The 20,375-nt window shown below is 44.1% G+C and overlaps 1 non-coding gene across 1 annotated transcript; it reads right to left on the bottom strand.

Moving 5' to 3' along the window:
* Nucleotides 1–1,571: 1,571 nt before the first annotated feature.
* On the bottom strand, nt 1,572–1,673 carry LOC115082773. Its single transcript, XR_003854266.1, has one exon. It is a non-coding gene; the product is annotated as a U6 spliceosomal RNA (small nuclear RNA).
* Between the last annotated feature and the right edge of the window lie 18,702 nt (nt 1,674–20,375).

Raw genomic sequence — 20,375 nt, forward strand, 5'->3', positions numbered from 1 at the left:
CATCAAAGTAGCAATTTTCAAAAGCCCATTTACGTGCGTAAAGTCCATTTATGCATGAAAAACCCAGTTTTACGCACACAAATCCTTTTGAAAATTCAGTTCTCTGTGCTGACTTTCAGGTCAATCCAGGTCATCCACCTGGAACCTTTTTGACCTGTGGCAAATTGTTTCCTTTTCTCCACTGGTGTCAGCATGGAAGGAGGAAGCTACTGCTGGCCCTGACCTGGTACTCTTTATTTAGAAAATCACTACGGTATTCACTGCAGCATTGGTTCCTTATCTGACATTTTCAAGTTGATCTTAAATTGTCAGTGTGGATTAAAGATGACCCTGAAGCAGGCAAGGGAGGGTTGAAACACCACTATCAAGTTTGTCCTCCCATGGGGCTTTTGCAGTTCACTGCTGTTGGAGGGTGTTTTGTTTTTTTTTAAAGTTTTGTGTTATCAGAATTTTTACAATCTGAAGATTTTTTTTCTGGGCATATTTGCAGACTGGTTGAGGACTGGAATATAATTTGATTCAGATTTTTCTTCAAAGCAGATTACATTCAGGTACTGGAGATATTTCCCTCTCCCCAGAAGGCTCACAATCTAAGGGCCAGATCCATTAAGACTTTTCTACCATTTTGTGTCTGTGGGAAAAACCCTTAAGCCCAAAATGTGAAAAGCCCTGCGCGCATAAAATTCGGGAGTTATGCCCATGGCTGGGCCCTGTGCACGCCGCGCTCATTTTCAAAAGGGCCCGGCCACGAGCGTAACCTCTGATACATGCAGAAGTGCCGGTCCAGAAGAAAGGGGCGGACTGGGGAGCGCCATTAGACTCTTTCCTGAGGGACTTCGCCCTGGCAGTCGGCCGGCACACCTAACTTACTTCTGCTCCTCAGAGCAGGTGAGTTAAAAAAACAAACCAAAAAAAAAAGGGTTAGCCAGGGTAGATTTAGGGGTCGAGGTGAAGAGGGGAAAAGGGAGGACGGTTAGGAAGGGGTGTAGGGAAGTCCCCTCCCAGTCTGCTCCTTAATTGGAACTGGGAAAAAAGCCCCATCACGACGCCGTTTTGTAATTGAAAAAATCCCCCCCCCCCCTGCACGTGAGGCCACCCGCCCGCACGTGCGCGCATGGAAATTAAAATCCGGTCCACATGCGCACACGGGAATTGTACTTTATAACATGCATGCACTGACGCGCGCATGTTATAAAATAGCCACGTCCGTGTGCGCGTGCCGGGCCTTTAAAAATCTTCCCCTTCATGAATCAAGTGCTAAGTTTGTGCCAGAGGCAACAGAGGATGAAGTGACTTGCCCAGGGTCACAAGGAGCAGCAGTTGGATTTGAACCCTGGTTACTCCTTCAGCTACTCCTCCAGCTATTTTGAAGGACTAAAATAAGGACCTTGGTGTATGATTATAGTGTGTGTGTGTGTGTGTGTATGTGTGTGAGTGTACACTTTTATTTATTAATTATTTACATATGAACATTTGATGTTCCACTATTTCCCATGAATGGACTCAAGGCAGATTGCAATTAAATTTAGATCAAACATGCAGGTACAGTGCCTGCATGTTGCGAGTCAACTAAAAATTTGGAACTCTTCACAAATTTCATGTCATCCTTGCTCAGGGGCCTTGCTAATCTTCTCTGTATCATTCCAGTTTTAGCGTATGTGCTGCTGAAGCACGCATGTATAGCAACAAGGTTATGCTTCTATATGACACCACTTTATGACAGTCCCTGTACTGGACAGTCCCTTTAGTGCCGCTGAGTTTAGTTCCCATAGCTTTTGCAGTTCCCACTCCTTATGCATATACTGTAGGTTTCTGAAGTGTGGGTATCTGTACACTTCTTTACCTGTGGATTCTTTTATGAAATCCTGTACTACAACTTTTTTCTTGTTACCTCTTTAAAGGGTATCCCAACCTGCAAACAATATTCTTTCCTGAAATTAACTAAAGCAAAATTTCCTTTTTCTGTGAAATTTCATTCATGATTTCTCATTCAGGCTCGATTGGATTGAATTATCTCGATCAGTAAAAAATATATATTTTTTATTATTGTCTCAAAAGTGCCCCTTACAAATTACCTAAACAGACATTATGGATGATATTAGAGGGGGCAGAGTGTGTATTGGGTTTTCAGACATTTCCAAATGGAAGATGTCTGGGGTCAGGAGACTAGAGCTTATATAACAGAGGAGTATATTGGATCATTTGTTTCTCTTCTTCTTTTTTGTCTTCTAGTTCTCTTCCTGAGAAAGTGGCTAAGGCTCAAGGTTACTTACCTCAGTCCTTAGAGGGAGAGTAAGCTTGGGGTCCAGGAGAATCCTGAGGAGGAGAAAATCCAAAGGTGATCTTTTGGTAGAAAGGAGCCGTGACAAAGCACCTTGGGGCCAATGCACTATGGTGCGCACAGTCTAGCACACCAGTTTACTCACGGTTGGGCGCGTTTTGGGTGCACAAGAATAGCGTCCAATGCAGTAAAGAGATTATTATGTCCAAAACACATGCCCTAACAAACACATACCCAATGGCGCCCAATGCATGTAAATTCCATGTAGATGAAGACATTAACTATTACCCTCTGATGCAGGAAAGCGTGCCCAAAGGCTGGGCGCCCAACGCACATTTTTTAATGCGGGGAATTTAACTCCAGCTCTGGAAGTGGAGTAAAGTTAACTCGCAGTCAAGGGCTCATGAGAAACATTAAAAATTATAAGGTAGATTTTAAGACTCACGCATGGACACAGCGTTTTTATAACATGCGTGCATCAACGCACACATGTTATAAAATCCGTTACCCAAGTGCACATGCATGCAACAATTTTATATTGGCGCGCACATGTGTGCGTGAATGCCGAATCAGGCTTGTAAGCGGGGGGGGGGGGGGGGGGGGGGTGTTTCAAACTGCACATGGCGATGCAATCGGCCCTATTCCCTGTTCCCTCCCAGTCCGCTCTAGTAAAGGAGCAGACTGGGAGGGAACTTCCTATACCCCCTATCTAACCTGCCTCCCTTTTACCCAACTGCCTCCAATCCCTAAAACCCCATGTTGGGTTTGTGGCATATTGTGGACTCTTGGTCGAAGTGGCGATGACTCCTCCCATGGGGAGGGGCCCTGTGGGGAACCACAATGATTGGCTAGACTCTAGTAAGCAGACACTGAGGAGAGAACGCTTTATTATACTGCAGGTGATGAGTAGAATCTTGCCCAAGGAACAGACAATGCTGTAGTCCAGAGATATCACATTAAGCTCAGACAGTCTCTGTAGATGATGGTCTCACTCAGATGTAGCAAAGGTCTGGTAGTGTTCCGCAGTGCGGGATAAGCCGTGAACCTGAAGGGTGGAATGAGCTGGAGCGTAGTGATACTCACAGAGTAGCAGTGCTGATAACTTCCTTCGGTAGTTAAATGAAGAGAGGGACCCGAGGTCCGAGGTGCAGGATACCCTGAGCAGAATAGGCCCTCGAGGAGCGAGTACCTAGGAGTGCCGAAGGGTTCCTGAAAGAAAGTAGACAGGACCCCCGAGGGATGGGTGTCCTTAAGATTAGGCAGATTAACCCTGGAGGGTGAGTAGAAGTGAGAGGCCCCCGAGGAGCAGGTACCCAGAGCTTCCGTAGTAGCGAGATACCCCGGAGGGTAGTGAGGAATCCAAGCGAGCAGCTTAGAAGCGGTGAGAGTAGCAAAACCGTAGTCCTTGCTAACTCGTTCAGTTGGAGAGGAGCGGAGGTTTAAATACCCGGAGGTACTGACGTCATGCGGTGGGGCTGCCCCTGAGGTTCCCCGCCATGACGTATTCAAAAACATAGGCAGCGTGTGCGCGCGTGCCCTAGCAGGCCTCAGGAAGAAGCATGGCGGATGGGGACGCCCATGCTGGCTCGGAGACGCTGAGGGTTTCGGCAAACAGCAGCGGAGGCAGCCATTCTTCCAATGGAGGAGGAAAAGGGTAAAAGAGAGGTGAGGCAGAGCGGTCGCTGCCGTCTGCGACCAGCGGACGCAACACACCGCTAACTACCCTATATTTTTTTGTTTTAAAACGTACTTGATCTCCGACGCAGCAGCAGAAGATTGCACTGGTTGATCAGCTCCCAGCACGAGTTTCAGCGGTACAGTGCCTAATGGCGCTGTCCTGGCCCGCCCATGCCCCGCCCACTCCCCATCCAGACCCTGCCTCCGGCCCACCCCTTTTTCCCAAACCCGTTTTTCTTGCGTGTATCCGGAGATACACGCATGGCCGCCTCACACCCCTCTCCTCCTGTTCTCTGCAGTTTGCCTGAGAGAGTAGAGGGGAGGGTCTGGAGCAGAAAGCAGAGGGCTGTTCTCTGTTAAGTGAGATTCATTGCACAAGTTCTGTGAGGAAAGTATTGGGGTAGGGCTTGGTGGTAAGGAGACAGTTCTGGTCTTATCTATGGAGGGGGAAAGATAGAGAGAGAATATGTTTGTGGGAGAATGTCAGGTGAATTTTCAAAAATTTACACAAGTAAAAATTAACATATATGCGTGTAAGTAGTCTCTGCTTGCGTATTCCATATTTTATAAAAGTAGGAAGAAAATACACACGTATGTTCACTTTTGCACACAAATATAAGCGTGTAAAAAAGGAGCGTTCTAAGGGTATTCTGGGGTTATGCATGTTAAGTTTCTATTTTAAAAGACACTTATGAATGAGCATGGTTTTGCTATCTTTACACCTGCTAATTATTTGGCGTAAGTAATAAACGTTTTTACTATGTTGTACTGACTGGGTGGGGGGTCTGGGTGAACGGGGGGGGCAGTTCAGGCTGAAGAACCAGGAGAACCTCAATGACCATGGAAAGGACTGGGCGAACTGGTGAACTAATTGGTAAAACTGGTAAGTTCCTTGACACATGCAAGTTTTAAAATTGGCTGATTTACACACAGAAATCCCCGTATGTGCGAGAAAATACCACTTTACTTTCATGCGTAAAATATATACGCATGTATATTTTTTTAAAGAGCAGTAAAATTTTGCACGTTCCATGCATTGAAATACTTGCTTTCGATGCATTGCATGTATTCATGCGTATGGAGTAAAGATACGCGTATTTTATAAAATGTGTGTATACCATGCGTGCAGGTTATAAAATACTGTGGTAAAACTATGCGCGGCCATACATACGCATATATGCTGCCGCGCTCATTTGTTTGAAAGATAACCTTCTGGGCGAGTATGTGGGAGGGAAGTGAAAAAAAAAAGAAAGCTGATGCATGTACCATAACTCAAAAGTTCTCAAGTGTGGATGGCATTTTCAGAGATGTGGCTGAGTGGGGCAAGGGGTTGGAGGGAAGGCTTCCTGTTTGACATTACACATAAATACCATGCTCTAGAAATCAACCAGGCCTGGCAGTGGCACCTGAAGTGGGGGTAAGTGCTGATCCCATTCACAAAAGGAAAACCAAAGAGATTGGGTTAAAAAACTAACCAGCTACAAAGGGAAAGGGTAGAGCTAATGTGACATGTTGGACTGGCAGCAAACAGCAAAGTCTAGTGGAAGACTAAGCAGTGAAAAGTGTCTAGAAATTGCGTATGGGGGGGGGGGGGGGTCTCTGGGGAGAGGAGCCTGTTGTGCAACGGCCAAGGAGCCACAGGCCCTGCAGTAAGATGAGGAGGAGGAGGGAGGGAGACTCCACCTTCCTGCCCGCCTCCCCCCCCCCCCAAACCAGGGCAATTTTTTGCCACAATATTTCTTTATATATTATATTTTTCTTTTCTGCATGAGTTACACTAAAAGAAAGCGCACTATCTGCCAAACTAGTAAACTTTTACCTGTGCAACAGCACTCACTGGTGTGGCCGTGCAGTTTGCAATAGGAAGGTACAGAAGCGATATAAAAGCCCGAGGAAGCATCCCCTATCAGGAAGAACTGGGAACCCCAGGGATGTTTAATGACCACTTAGCTCCCAGTTGTGCCTCCGTATCCCGAAAGAAAGTGGAGTGTGGGACGCATAATTAATTGACTCAAACCCAAATTCCAGATACAATTCTTCTTAAAAAAAAAAATATGATTCAAACTAAAATGCTGGACACAATACTTCTTAAAAAAAAAATATCCCAGAAAAGACAGATTTTTTGGATTACACTAATTTGCTAACAAAATGAGTTGCAGTGTAGAAGGAGTTAAAACAAATAATCAGGCAATGCAAATCGTTCACAGTGGTGTTTGTTGCACTGACCTATATATAGAAAGCCAAGTTCAATAGGACGACTGCTTTAAGGGCAGCTTGATCAAACCTTTCATCGTGTTGGAAAACACTTGACTGGGCCTCAGTTCAGTGCAAGAGGAGAAATACCCTCTATGCTAGGAAAACGCCACTTGCACTTATCAGGACGAAACACAGACTCCTCTATTACAGCAAGGATATGAAGTGTGAAGCAGAAAGGGGCAGGAGCTAGCATAGCAGCGCGGTGGGAAGGGGGCACCACAGCTTGCTCCCACATGATCTAAACTGGGTATCAAAAACTGCAAAGCAAATGCCGGCTGCTGTCTGAGTGGCAAAAATGTAGCGTTTCCCTGGGTAGTGTATGAATCTACTGCTTGCGTGCTTGATGCACTCTTGCACTTTTCACCCTTAGAAACTGCTGAGTGAATACAAATGCTGGTTGCCTGAATGTAGAAATTTAGAACAAATCATAGGAAGTATTTTTTCAGTCAGTGCACATTCAAGCTATGGAATCTGTTACCAGAGGATGTGATGAAGGCAACTAACACAGTAGGGTTCAAAAAAGTGTTGGACAAGTTCCTGAAGGAAAAGTCTATAACACAGTCTTTAGCCAGGTAGATTTGGGAAAGCCAGCGCTTATCCCTGGGAATAGGATACAATAAAGAAACCAATTATTGGGGATCTGCCAGATACTTATGTCCCAGACTGGCCATAGTTGGAGACAAGATACTGGGCTCAATGGACCTTGGTCTGACCCAGTAAGGTACTTTTTATGTTCTTAAGTAGGTGTCTTTCTGCAATAATGTTTAATAAGACTCATGAGCCTACTTGATTCTGGAATCTTCTGGGGTTGTTTTCCAAAGGAGAGGCCCATCTTTCCTTTATCCTGTCCTGACAGGGGGACTGGTGGACCCACGGTCAGGGTTCCTGGTCCTTAGAACAAGAAGATAGGAACATAAGAATTGCCATACTGAGTCAGACCGAGGGTTCATTAAGCCCAGTATTCTGTTTCCAACAGTGGCCATTCCAGATCATAAATACCTATCAAGATCTCAAACAGTAAATAGATCCCATGCTGCTATTGCACAGTGATAAGAAGTGGCTATTCCCAGAGTCCATTTGGTTAATAACAATTTATGGACTTCTTCAGGAACTTATCCGAATTGCCTTAACTACATCTTCCAGCAATGAATTCCAGAGCTTAATTTTCTGTTGAGTGAAAAAGAATGTTTTCCAATTTGTTTTGAATGTGCTACTTATTAACTTCATGCAGTGTCTCCTAGTCTTTGTATTTTTTGAAAAAATAAATAACTGATTTACTTTTACGATTTCTATTCCACTCATGATTATAGAGACCTCTATCATATCCTGCCTTAGCCATCTCTTCTCTAAGCCAAACAGCCCCAACCTTTTTAGCCTTTCTTCATAGGGAAGCTGTTCCATCCCCCTTATCATTACAGTCATCCTTCTCTTTACCTTTTTCAATGCAACTATATTTTTTTGGAGATGTGATGACCAGAACTGCACACAATACTCCAGGTGCAGCTACACCATGGAGCAAAACAGAGGCATTATGATACTCTCTGTTTTATTCCTCATTCCTCTCCTATGTCCTAACATTTTATTTGCGTTTTTAACCACCACCACACACTGAGCCGAGGATTTAAAAGTATTCTCCACTATGATGCCCAGATCTTTTTCCTGTGTGGTAATTCCTAATATAGATCCTAACATTGTGTAACTACACTGTGGGTTGCTTTTCCCCATGTGCATCACTTTGCATTTGTCCACATTAAATTTAATCTACCATTAGAATGCCTAGTCCTCTAGTCTTGCAAGATCCTCCTGCAATTTTTCGCAATCTGCTTGTGATGGTACTTGCAAATTGAAATATTCCAAAAAAAGAGGTCTCCAGGAAGAGGGGAGTTACTCCTATATTCCTCATCTGCCTGAGAGAGATTTCTTCAGTGTTTTTGGAGAAATAAAATTTTCTGTGTGGAGAGTCAGAGGGAAGACTGCAACTCACGGAGAAGGTCCCATAGAGCTGCTGCTTAAGAGAAAGTGCAATCAGGAATTTCTGATTGCATCAGCAGGCATTCCAGTGTCCCACTGAGAAGGAGTCTGCAGTTTGCAGGTACCATTAGGAAAGTCAGAGCTTGTGTAAGGGTATTAGGTGCACCGGCCCTAAGGGAAGTTCCCTTGGAGGTACCTACTAACAGGGAGGGCAGACTTGCCAGTGACTGTAATTGTGATTTTTTTTCTTCTGGAACTTTATTTTCTGTAATGACTTACACTATTCAAAAGTGCACTCTTTATGGTTTTTCGTCTGCAATCAAGTATTCAGTAATAGGATTTATTTTTGAACAACAGCTAAGTTGTGGTTGTGTGGTTTCTTTTACTGGACTAGCGCAGAAGAGTTCCAGAAATCCTAAGGATCTTGAAAGACTTTATTAGCCCTTTCCCCTCTGTTGGGAGTGTAAGGTGTCTACTTGCCCCAACAATTCCTAGTGAGCCTCTCAGCCCTGTTAGCCAGGCAGACAGGGGCTACATTTATATACATATATATTTTTTTATTTTCTTCAATTATATTGTTTAAAAAAAATGTTTTCTAAGTAAGCAGTTTTCTGGAGCAGGTATTTAGCTGAAACAAATCCATGCTGGGTTGATTTTTAATGTATCTCTTTAACGTGTTTTAAGTTTAGAATATTTTTTCTTTAATGAAATCTGTATTATGTTTAGGGAACGTTAGGAGAGCGATCCCATCTTGAGGGGATTATGTGCCCTCGGACCTCAGCACGATCCCAGAGAATCCAAGACAGCACCAAGGGTTGGTGAGACGTGTCCAAGCATGGATGAGAACAAAGTCTGACTGCTGGACCTGCACGCTTCGGGAAGGCCACCAACGCAATGGTGGTCTTATGAACAACCCTCCGACCGTTCCAAGCCCTTTCGGACCTGCCGCTGGGTAATGGCAAGAAGCGGCAGGCCGTATGGAACTCCATCTACCCAGTTAGGGTTTATATGTAGGGCAACGAATACCAGAACACAGAGATTCAGACGAAGACTGAGGAACAAGGTACTTGGGTGCACAGACGCAGACTCAGGAACAAGGTTCTTGGGTGCACAGACAAAGACTCAGGAACAAGGTTCAAGGTATTCAGAAAACTAAAGCAGGGTTCAAGGTATTCAGAAGACTCAAGCAAAGTACTGGGTTGAGACTGCGAAGCAGCGCGCCCTACACAGCCCACCCGCGGGACTGGTCGCAGACCACGCTGGACTCGAAGTAGTCTCTAGACAAGATGTGGAATAATGAAAGAAACATGTCTCAGAAGCTGTCGAGGCCTGCACCGGGGCGCACCCTACACAGCCACCAGTGGCTGGTCGTGGACCACGCTGGAATGGCACAGGTACTGGCAGAGTCTTTGGCATGGATGGAGCAGGCACAAGGAACTCCATAGACCAGGGACAAGGACAGAAGCAGAAGTCTCTCGGAGGCTAGTGCTGCAGAAGTGAGGAATAAACAAGATATCACCTCAGATAGATCATGTATTATTTTCTAAACATCTTCAAAAAAGAGAATCTCTCTGAACAGTTAATTGGTTCTAAATCTCTCAAAAAATTGGAGAGCTAAATTTTAACCACAAAAAATTATTAGGAAAGAAGAGGAAGGTTTCATACAATTTCATTATATCACTGCATCCAGCAGTGTATAGCAATTTTAATCATAAACTGACCTCCTCCAACCCATAAATTATTTTTTGTTTTTGGCGTGAATAAATTTATAGTGAATGGTGTGCAATAAAAATTCTTTTTAGAACTCCATCTACCCAGTTAGGGTTTATATGTAGAGAATATTCTTCACGAGACACCGTGGTTAAAACTTAGCTCTCCAATTTTTTGAGAGATTTAGAACCAATTAATTGTTCAGAGAGATTCTCTTTTTTAAAGATGTTTAGAAAATAATACATGATCTATCTGAGGTGATATCTTGTTTATTCGTTGTTGGTAATTATATCCCTCATAAAAATATTTGTGCATCATTTTTGTGGTCTCTTACGCAGAAATGAGGAAGGCATTGCACCACACGGCACCCTACACAGCCTGCCCGTGGGACTGGTCGCGGACCACGACGTGGCACGCCAGGAAGGGTGGCAACGAGGAACCAGGGCTACAGGACATCAGGACTGGATCAAGGACATCAGAAACAGGCGAAGAACATCACAGACATCAGGAACAGGAGATGAACATCTGGACTCTAGGAACATCAGGAAGTAGAACATCAGGACATGAAGACATGGAACATCAGGAAATCACGGACACAAGAAACAGAAGAGACATGGAGCTCCAACGAAGAATGAAGGCCTGACAGAGCGCTGGAAGACGAGACTTCCAGGAGCAAGTAACTCCAATGCAAGGCAAGGCAAGACTGAAGGTGAAGCCCTCTTATAGGGCTGAGACAGGAAACAGTCATCAAGTGGGGCCAGGGCATATCCGGCCACGGGCCCTTTAAATCTTGTGAAGAGGTGCGGCCCGCACCTTAGGAACAGAAAGCAGGAAGTTGTGCAGGACCATGGCCAGCGGCCATGCTGCTGCTAACGCGGAAGAGCAGGGCGGGCGAGAAACAGGCCCAGCATTGTTGGCAGCTCTCAAGCCACAGAGGGCAGATTGAGGAGCAGCAAGAAAGACCGGGGACTGTGGCCTCCAGGCCGCGGGGCAGGCAGAAAGAAGGTAAGAGGCTGCCCAAGAGGGCAGAATCGTAACAATCTGTATATAATTGTATTTTTATTATGTCATTATTATAGGTTATAAAACTAATTATATCATTATTTTAGTCCTTGGTAGAGGGTAGTGAACATTCATATCAGGATTTGAGTTTAGTTCCTTTACATAAAATTTTATTGAACCTCTACTCTCTATTCAGTATCAATGGGTATGGAGAAATGTTTCATTTTTTTTTACAAACTTTTTTATTTTCAGATTTAAAATAGATATTTTTCTGTGTCAAATTTCCATTGAGTCTTATGGTGTTACACTGCCAAAAGTGTATGTAAAATATAGAAAGGATGTACTTTTTAAAATGTAAAATAGGCATCTTTTCTTGGCTTCATGCCTTTTCTCCATGTTGAATTCAGAGTTTGAGCATGCTCAGTCCGAACCATTCACCTATATTCTGGGGTGTATAACATCGTCCGTGGTTATGAAGAGGCATGGGGGAAGGGTGGGTTGGCAGGGTGCACACATTGAAATAAAGCTGATAATGTATCACAGTGGTCCCCAACCTTGTCGTGGGGGCCCACCAGCCAGTTGGGTTTTCAGGATATCCACAATGAATATGCATGAGAGAAAATTTGCATGCACTGCCTCCATAACATGCACATTTTCTCTCATGCATATTCATTGTGGATATCCTGAAAACCCAACTGGCTGGTGGGCCCCCAGGACAGGATTGGGGACCACTGATATATGACACAGATTAGAATGGGAGCTATTATAAAACTGTGTGAATGGTGGGTTTTTGTTTTTTTTTTTGCCATTTCTGAGATACAAAATCCTGAGTCATGTTTTTTAGTAATGATGTGAATTTTGGGGAGCATACAGAAAAGGGTTGCAATAATCCACTGTGTGAAAGGTCGATCAATAGAGTCCAGTAGTCAGTAATTGCCTCAGTTAGCATGGCAGAGTAAACCATTAGAGATGTGAATCGTGTCCTCGATCATCTTAACGATCGATTTCGGCTGGGAGGGGGAGGGAATCGTATTGTTGCCGTTTGTGTGTGTAAAGTATCGTCATAATCGTTAAAATCGTGAGCCGGCACACTAAAACCCCCTAAAACCCACCCCCGACCCTTTAAATTAAATCCCTCCCCTCCCGAACCCCCCCCAAATGCCTTAAATTACCTGGTGGTCCAGCGGCACACTAAAACCCCCTAAAACCCACCCCTGACCCTTTAAATTAAATTCCCCACCCTCCCGAACCCCCCCCCAAATGCATTAAATTACCTGGGAGTCCTCCGTAGCGGCGGTCCGTGGCTAAATCGGGGGAAGGGGGAGAGCACGAAAACCGGCACACTAGATCGTGAGGTCTTCAGCCGGCGCCATTTTTCAAAATGGCCACCGCAAAATGGCGGCGGCCATAGACGAAAACGATTCGACGCAAGAGGTCGTTCCGGACCCCCGCTGGACTTTTGGCAAGTCTTGTGGGGGTCAGGAGGCCCCCCCAAGCTGGCCAAAAGTTCCTGGGGGTCCAGCGGGGGTCAAGGAGCAATTTCCTGCCGCGAATCGTTTTCCGTACGGAAAATGGCGCCGGCAGGAGATCGACTGCAGGAGGTCGTTCAGCGAGGTCCGGAACCCTTGCGAGATTTCCGGACCTCGCTGAACGACCTCCTGCAGTCGATCTCCTGCCGGCGCCATTTTCCGTACGGAAAACGATTCGTGGCAGGAAATCGCTCCTTGACCCCCGCTGGAGCCCCAGGAACTTTTGGCCAGCTTGGGGGGGCCTCCTGACCCCCACAAGACTTGCCAAAAGTCCAGCGGGGGCCTCTTGCGTCGAATCGTTTTCGTCTATGGCCGCCGCCATTTTGCGGCGGCCATTTTGAAAAATGGCGCCGGCTGAAGACCTCACGATCTAGTGTGCCGGTTTTCTTGCTCTCCCCCTTCCCCCGATTTAGCCACGGACCGCCGCTACGGAGGACTCCCAGGTAATTTAATGCATTTGGGGGGGGGGTTCGGGAGGGTGGGGGATTTAATTTAAAGGGTCGGGGGTGGGTTTTAGGGGGTTTTAGTGTGCCGGTTTTCCTGCCCTCCCCCCTTCCCCCGATTTATGATTTTTTGACGATAAATCGGGGGAATTGGTATTGTATCGTGGCCCTAACGATTTTTGACGATTTAAAATATATCGGACGATATTTTAAATCGTCAAAAAGCGATTCACATCCCTATAAACCATTAACAGCTCATACATGAGCTGTGTCAGAGTTATTATTAATAGGATGATCTTTAACCTACTGCCCCCAGATATGTCACATCCACATGTCGCGGATGTACACATGTTCATGTTAAAAATAATTTTTGTTGCTTTTTTTGAAGGAGGGATTCTCCCATTTTGCTCCCTTCTCCTGTTCTTTAAGCTTCCACTTTAGGAGATGAAGAAGCTTAACCAATACATTACTTTCAATCTGCACAAGAAAAAGTTTATTTGGCAGAAAACAAAGATCCACAAGGAGGTTTGCTCCAAATCTCCTGTAATTCAGTTTATACAATATACTGAATATTTCTGAGCCTTTAACAATGAGGTATGCTGCTTTGGTAAATAATTGCATTGCATCTTAAACTGTATTAACTTTGCCTACAGTACATGAATATAATCTGCTTTGAAGTGCCTGAAAGGAGGTAGATAAATAAAAAAAAAAAAAAAACCACACAAATAAAATAATTCCATAAGGAACCAAACAAAACCTTTTTGGTAAAATAGAGCAGAGAAACCCGGAAATTTAGAATTCCATTAGTGACATTAAATAAACTTCTTTGATGCAAAAATTGATATATTACATGTTATAAACACTATCATACTATGATCTTATTTTTTTTTATAGAAGTTACTAAAACTATGAAAACATACTGCATGTATTCTATTGAAGAGGGTACTGGTACACAAGGAAAACATGCCATTTACAGAAATTTGCTTGTGATATATTTGTTTTATTTATATTGACATCACAGTGTGTACAATTTAGTCCTAATAATTTTCTAAATATCACTCACTATAAGGATATACATAAAGGGGTAGATTTTAAAAGGTGCGTGCGGGAGTAGATTTGTTTGCGCAACCCGGCGCGAACAAATCTACTCCCTATTTTATAACATATGCGTGCTGCCGCGCGCATGTTATTAAATACAGGGTCAGCACATGCAAGACTGCGTAAAATCGGCAGCCTGTGCGCGCCGAGTCGCGCAGCCATCCTCCGTTCCCTCCGGCCCCCCCACCTTCCCCTCCCTTCCCCTATCTAACCCACCCCCCAGCCCTAATTCCCCCCTACCTTTATTTTACAAGTTGCGCCTGCCAGAGGCAGACGTAACTTGCGCACGCCGGCTGGCTGCCGGGGCGCCATGTTCCAGTCTGGGGGCTGGTCCGGATGCCACTGCCATGCCCCCAGAACACCCTGGGCTGGAGCCATGCCCGCGGCCATGCCCCAGAATATCCCCAATGACACGTTGGCCGCAACATGCCCCCCAAAAAAGCCCCGGGACTTACACGCATCCCGGGGCTTCTGCGCGCCGCCAAGCCTATGCAAGATAGGCTTGGCGCGCGCAGGGGGTGGAAGGGGCAGCTTTTCGGGGGTTACGCGTGTATCTTACACGCATAACCCTTTGAAAATCTGCCCCATACAGTATATATATAAAACTGGTGCTAGGTTTTCATCATAAGTACTTGCATGGGGTTCCTTTTGTAGGTGATCATGAAGATACTGATTTGGATCTCTCTGTAAGGTTAAACAACTGACTCTTTACCCTGTATAACAAAGGGAACTCCACATAGAGCTTTTGGTGTTCCCAAGGCTCACAATTTATTTTTTTAGCAGGAATAATAGCAGGTAGTTATAGCAGATGGAGACAAACATGTCTATTTTGAGTGAGTGTGCCCATTAATGTTGAACAGATATATTGTATTCTTCTTTCCATTTCCTCCTCCTCTGTGGCAGAGATGCAGACTACTCAATAGTAGGGATGTGAATCGTTTTTGAACGATTAAAATTATCGTCAGATAATTTTAAAATCGTCCAAAATCGTTAGAGTGCACGATACAATACAAATGCCCCCGATTTATCGTCAGGGGCATTTGTATTGTATCGTTAAATAGGGCGCCCGTATGACATAGTGAGGGCAAAGGTAGCGCCGGCGCCATTTTGAATATTGGCAATACGGCCCGCGTGCAGGAGGTCGCTCCCGGACCCCCGCTGGACTTTTGGCAAGTCTTGTGGGGGTCAGGAGGCCCCCCCCAAGCTGGCCAAAAGTCCCTGGGGGTCCAGCGGGGGTCCGGGAGCGATCTCCTGCATGCGTGACGTCGGGAGCCAGGAACCAAAATGGCGCTACCTTTGCCCTGTCACATGATAAGGGCAAAGGGCCACTGGCGCCATTTCTCTTAACGCAGCCGTGGCCAGAGAGCGGGAGATCGCGCCGGGACCCCCCCACTGGACCTAGGTAATTTAAAACATTTTGGGGGGTTCGGGAGGGTGGGGGATTTGTTTTAAAGGTTCGGGGTGGGTTTTAGGGTTGTTTTGGTGTGCCGGTTTTCCCGCCCTCCCCCGATTTACGATTCTTAACAATTTAGAAAAAACAAAAACAAAACACGACGATCAGATTTCCCTTCCCCCCCAGCCAAAATCGATCATTAAGACGATCGATCACATGATTCACACCCCTACTCAATAGGCTTATTTAAAGTTTTGGGCAATGGGTCCCAGGGTACAGAAGATTATCCTTTTATTTAGAGTAGAAAAATTGCATTGATATATGGCCATGCAGTTAGGAACAACAATGAGCTAATATCCTGGCACCCTGCTAAAATGAGGGGTTTGTATCTCCCCTCCCAGGGATGCCAATGCCCAGGATAATGTAAATTAATTGATTTACTGAAAAGCTCTTATAGACTGCATTATTTATTTTATTTATTTATTTATTTACAGTATTTATTGCTTGCCATATGCCCATGCCCTAGGCGATGTACCATATAACCACTCATAAAAACAAAAATTACAAACAAAACACAAATCTCAAAGAAAGTAAAAACATCAGAATATCTAACCAAGGGGAGGAATTGGTGAGACGAGCCTCTCCTTGAGAGAGGAGGGCAGCAGGACAGCGACAGGGGAACCGAGCGATTCGGAGTGCCCAGGGAGCTGGAAAAAGATCTACCCTACTGCTTAACCCCGCTGACGTCATCGGGCGGGGACCCTGCCTCCCGATAAAACCGGAAGAGCTGCGGCATTTCTTTCGGAGGAATTGGTGTGAGACGAGCCTCTCCTTGAGAGAGGAGGGCAGCAGGACAGTGACAGGGGAACCGAGCGATTCGGAGTGCCCAGGGAGCTGGAAAAGATCTACCCTACTGCTTAACCCCGCTGACGTCATCGGGCGGGGACCCTGCCTCCCGATAAAACCGGAAGAGCTGCAGCATTTCTTTCGGAGGAATTGGTGAGACGAGCCTCTCCTTGAGAGAGGAGGGCAGCAGGACAGCGACAGGGGAACCGAGCGATTCAGAGTGCCCAGGGAGCTGGAAAAAGATCTACCCTACTGCTTAACCCCGCTGACGTCATCGGGCGGGGACCCTGCCTCCCGATAAAACCGGAAGAGCTGCGGCATTTCTTTCGGAGGAATTGGTGAGACGAGCCTCTCCTTGAGAGAGGAGGGCAGCAGGACAGCGACAGGGGAACCGAGCGATTCGGAGTGCCCAGGGAGCTGGAAAAAGATCTACCCTACTGCTTAACCCCGCTGACGTCATCGGGCGGGGACCCTGCCTCCCGATAAAACTGGAAGAGCTGCGGCATTTCTTTCGGAGGAATTGGTGAGACGAGCCTCTCCTTGAGAGAGGAGGGCAGCAGGACAGCGACAGGGGAACCGAGCGATTCGGAGTGCCCAGGGAGCTGGAAAAAGATCTACCCTACTGCTTAACCCTGCTGACGTCATCGGGCGGGGACCCTGCCTCCCGATAAAACCGGAAGAGCTGCGGCGCGCAGCCGCCGGCGCGCTGCCGAAGCCGCGCGCCAAAGGGGCGCGCCCCTCTGAAAAAATTTTTTCTTTGCTTAATTTGTTTTTTTCTTTTTCTCCCCTTATTATTTTATGGGTAGGAAAAGGAAATTAAAGATGTTAACATCATCGCCGGCAGTGTCAGCAAGTAGAGGACCAATGGACTCCCATGTGGTTAGACGAATCGGGCAGTTTGAGAGACATCCTATATCAGAGATTTCTTTTTCCTCGGGTTCTCCTGAGAGTCCAGCCCAGATGCAGTTACCTCTTACCCCACCGGAGGTTATTCACCAACCCACGGTACCAGGGACTGGGGGGTCAGTAAACGCTGAACAACCTGGTAACAGTGAAACTGTGGAGAGGGGGAGGATACAAGAAAGTGTACGGGTAAATTTATCACAAGAATTGTTATTAGATGGAAATGTAAATGTAGAATCATTAGATCCTCAAAGTGTCACCTTGAGTGATATTTGGAAGGTTTTAATAGATGTTAGAAAAACTTTATCTAACTCATGTGAACAATTTAAACAAGATGTGATACAGATTAATGGTAAGATTGAGAAACATGAGAGTCGATTAAACCAATTGGATGAAAATGGTAAGGTTATAAATAATCAAGTAACAGCTTTACAAGCTGTGAACAATTCATTTGTAAAAGATAGTTTAATGATACATCGTCATTTGGAAATGTTAGAAAATGAAAATCGTGTTAGGAATTTAAGATTTCTTAATTTCCCAGTAACTAGATTGTTATCCTCCTTTGAATTGTTGAAGAAATACTTGATAGAAATACTTTCTATATCTTCAATAGATGAAAAAAGTATTTCAAAAATGTATTACATACCTAAGTCTAGGATACAATCTCAAGAGGGGATGGAAGAATTAGACATAGTACAAAGGGAATCACCTAATTTGACCTCTTTTTTAGAGGCATCTGTTGATGAGATTCCCACTAGAGCGACATTATTGGTTTCTTTTTCTAGAGAGCAAGATAAAAATATGATTTTACAAAAATACTTTAAGAATAAAGATATTCTCTATTGCGGTTATAAAGTTCAAATATTTCCTGACGTGGCTCGTAATACTCAGCTGCGTAGGAAGCAATTTTTAGAATTGAAACCAAGGGTTTTGGCTCTAGGGGCTATTTTTTATTTGCGATTCCCGTGTAAATGCCTAATTATTTGGCAAAAAAATAAATTTGTGTTTCAAGATCCCACCCATCTTGAGACTTTCCTGACTGATAAGGAACAAGTTAGAGGTAATTAACTGCTTAAAGAATGATAAAGTCTCTTAAAGTATGTGCAAATACTAAGTTTTGTTAAATAACGTTAGTTATCTTTTTGAAGCTTCCTCCCATTATTGGGGACTATTAGTCGGATGCACAGAGTTTTTGTTCTATAAGTGATATTTTCTTTATAGTTTCTAGTGATAAAGATTATTTCTTGATTTTTTGCAGATGTAAAAAATTTGTTGAAAATCTTAATAAAATATAAATTAAAAAAAAAAAGAATATCTAACCAAGGCAAATTGGCAACTCCATCAGGACTAATCATTCATGCTACTTCTATAGATTAATTGAGCCTCAGCATTTTGGAGAATCTGAAGGTCTTGCACTCTTCAGGCTGGCAACCCTAAATAAATTATATAATAAAGCTTGTTCTAAGCAGATTACAATTAAAACCATAACTATAATCAATTATAAATAAAGTTTGATAATCATCATACCATACAAACATATATTGTAAGCTGGACAGACCTCAAATAAAACTAGCTGAACATAATACAAAAATGATAACAGTAAGATAAAAATTGCATGCTAATACTAAAAATGAGACTAAATATGCATAAGCCTGTACAAAATAAAATTATTTGACCTATTTTCTAAAATCCTTAAAATCTGTGATTTCTCACACACTTAGTGGCATAGGAATATCAGGTGTGGATATCTTACAGTAGATTACTAGATTTAACCAATAATCTTATGAAACAAATTCATTAGTTTTAGAGAGCAGTAAGGGAGATGGTAAGCTAATTTTATTATAGTAGCATAAGGTATACAAGGTTTAATAAAGTACAATTATTTCTTTTGTTTTATTTGGTTTCAGTTTGTTACAGTTTCACAGCGTGAGCACTATCATGAAAGATAATCAGAACTTTTAGGCGTTATTTCTAAGCCCAACTTTGTAGTTAGAAATTACGCAATTGTCAAACTAATTAACCCAGTTGAAAAGTAATTAAGCCAGTGTTTTCACCCTTATCTGATCCAGGTCACTCCTATAGAAGTCAGGAATACCATGAGTAAAATCTGGTGAAACAAGTATGGTGGTTGACAGAGAGAAACGAAAGGTTTCACAGAAGTCTCCATGAGATAGGATGGAAAAAAAGGGTAAAGATGTTCTAGCTTTGATTCTTTCAAGGGATAGTTGGTCAGTCTTCTTGGAGTTGGCTGCTCAGTATGAAACTCAGTTTTACTTTCAGGTTTACTGCAGTAAAGTTCTATCAGCAAAGCTCTCTTAGCAGAGCTCTGGGGTAATCCACAAGGAAAAGCTATGGAGAAAAGCCTGGGATAATCCGCAGTCTGTCTTTTTCTCTGATCCAAACCTCATTGGATATTCAGTTCCATAGGATCAAAAGTTCATCTTGATTGCATGTTGCCACCTCCTACAGTCACAGGATTGGTGAAACATAAACTATGTCATCTGAGTCCAGATGCATATGAATATTCCCTTACAGGTTAATAAAGTTCATAGAGTCCATCAGTAGAACAATATCCATTTCAGAGCTGGTCTCAAGGCTGGATACAAAGTTTTTAGCAAGGACATGTGCACAGTTCTTGTCCAAGGTATTTTTCTCACTGTGTGATGGGCTGACAAATGTCTGATATGGAAGAGCAATCACAGCTTCTTCTCTTCTATGTGAATAACAGTTTCATATGAAGTTGCCAAAATCATCATATGACTTCTACTCCATCTTTGTATTGCTTGGCCTGCACTTTTTGTTCAGTCTGAGTGCATAGCAGCAGGCCTCAGTTCAATCATGCACATCCTTGTTTAGAGTTACTGGCATTTACCCTATAATGGAAGTAAGTTCTACAATATTAGACCAGTCACTGAAAAAGGTTGTTTCTGGATTTCTTGTAAGTGAATCTTTTTCACAGTTGGAAGAACCAATAAATGATGTTCAAGAAATCTTAATTGACCCTGGGCAATATAGATCTCAATCATCTTAGATGAGTCTAGGGACATCATTGTTAATCACTTTAAGTACTTTAAAATTGGCTGCGCACAGATCCCAAGGAAGTGCAGTCAATGCTTCTGGTAAGACCTGTCCGCTGGTTTACTGGCAGCCTTTCCTGGTGCCAGTCTTGTTGCTTAGGGCTGCAGTGTTTTAGAGGGTCACATGTGAAAGAAAGGATTATGGAGTTGTACTGAAACCCCACAGTGCTTCCAGATCTTTCTGGCATC

The sequence above is a fragment of the Rhinatrema bivittatum genome, chromosome 1 (genome assembly GCF_901001135.1).
Source record: "Rhinatrema bivittatum chromosome 1, aRhiBiv1.1, whole genome shotgun sequence".
Lineage (NCBI taxonomy): Eukaryota > Metazoa > Chordata > Amphibia > Gymnophiona > Rhinatrematidae > Rhinatrema > Rhinatrema bivittatum.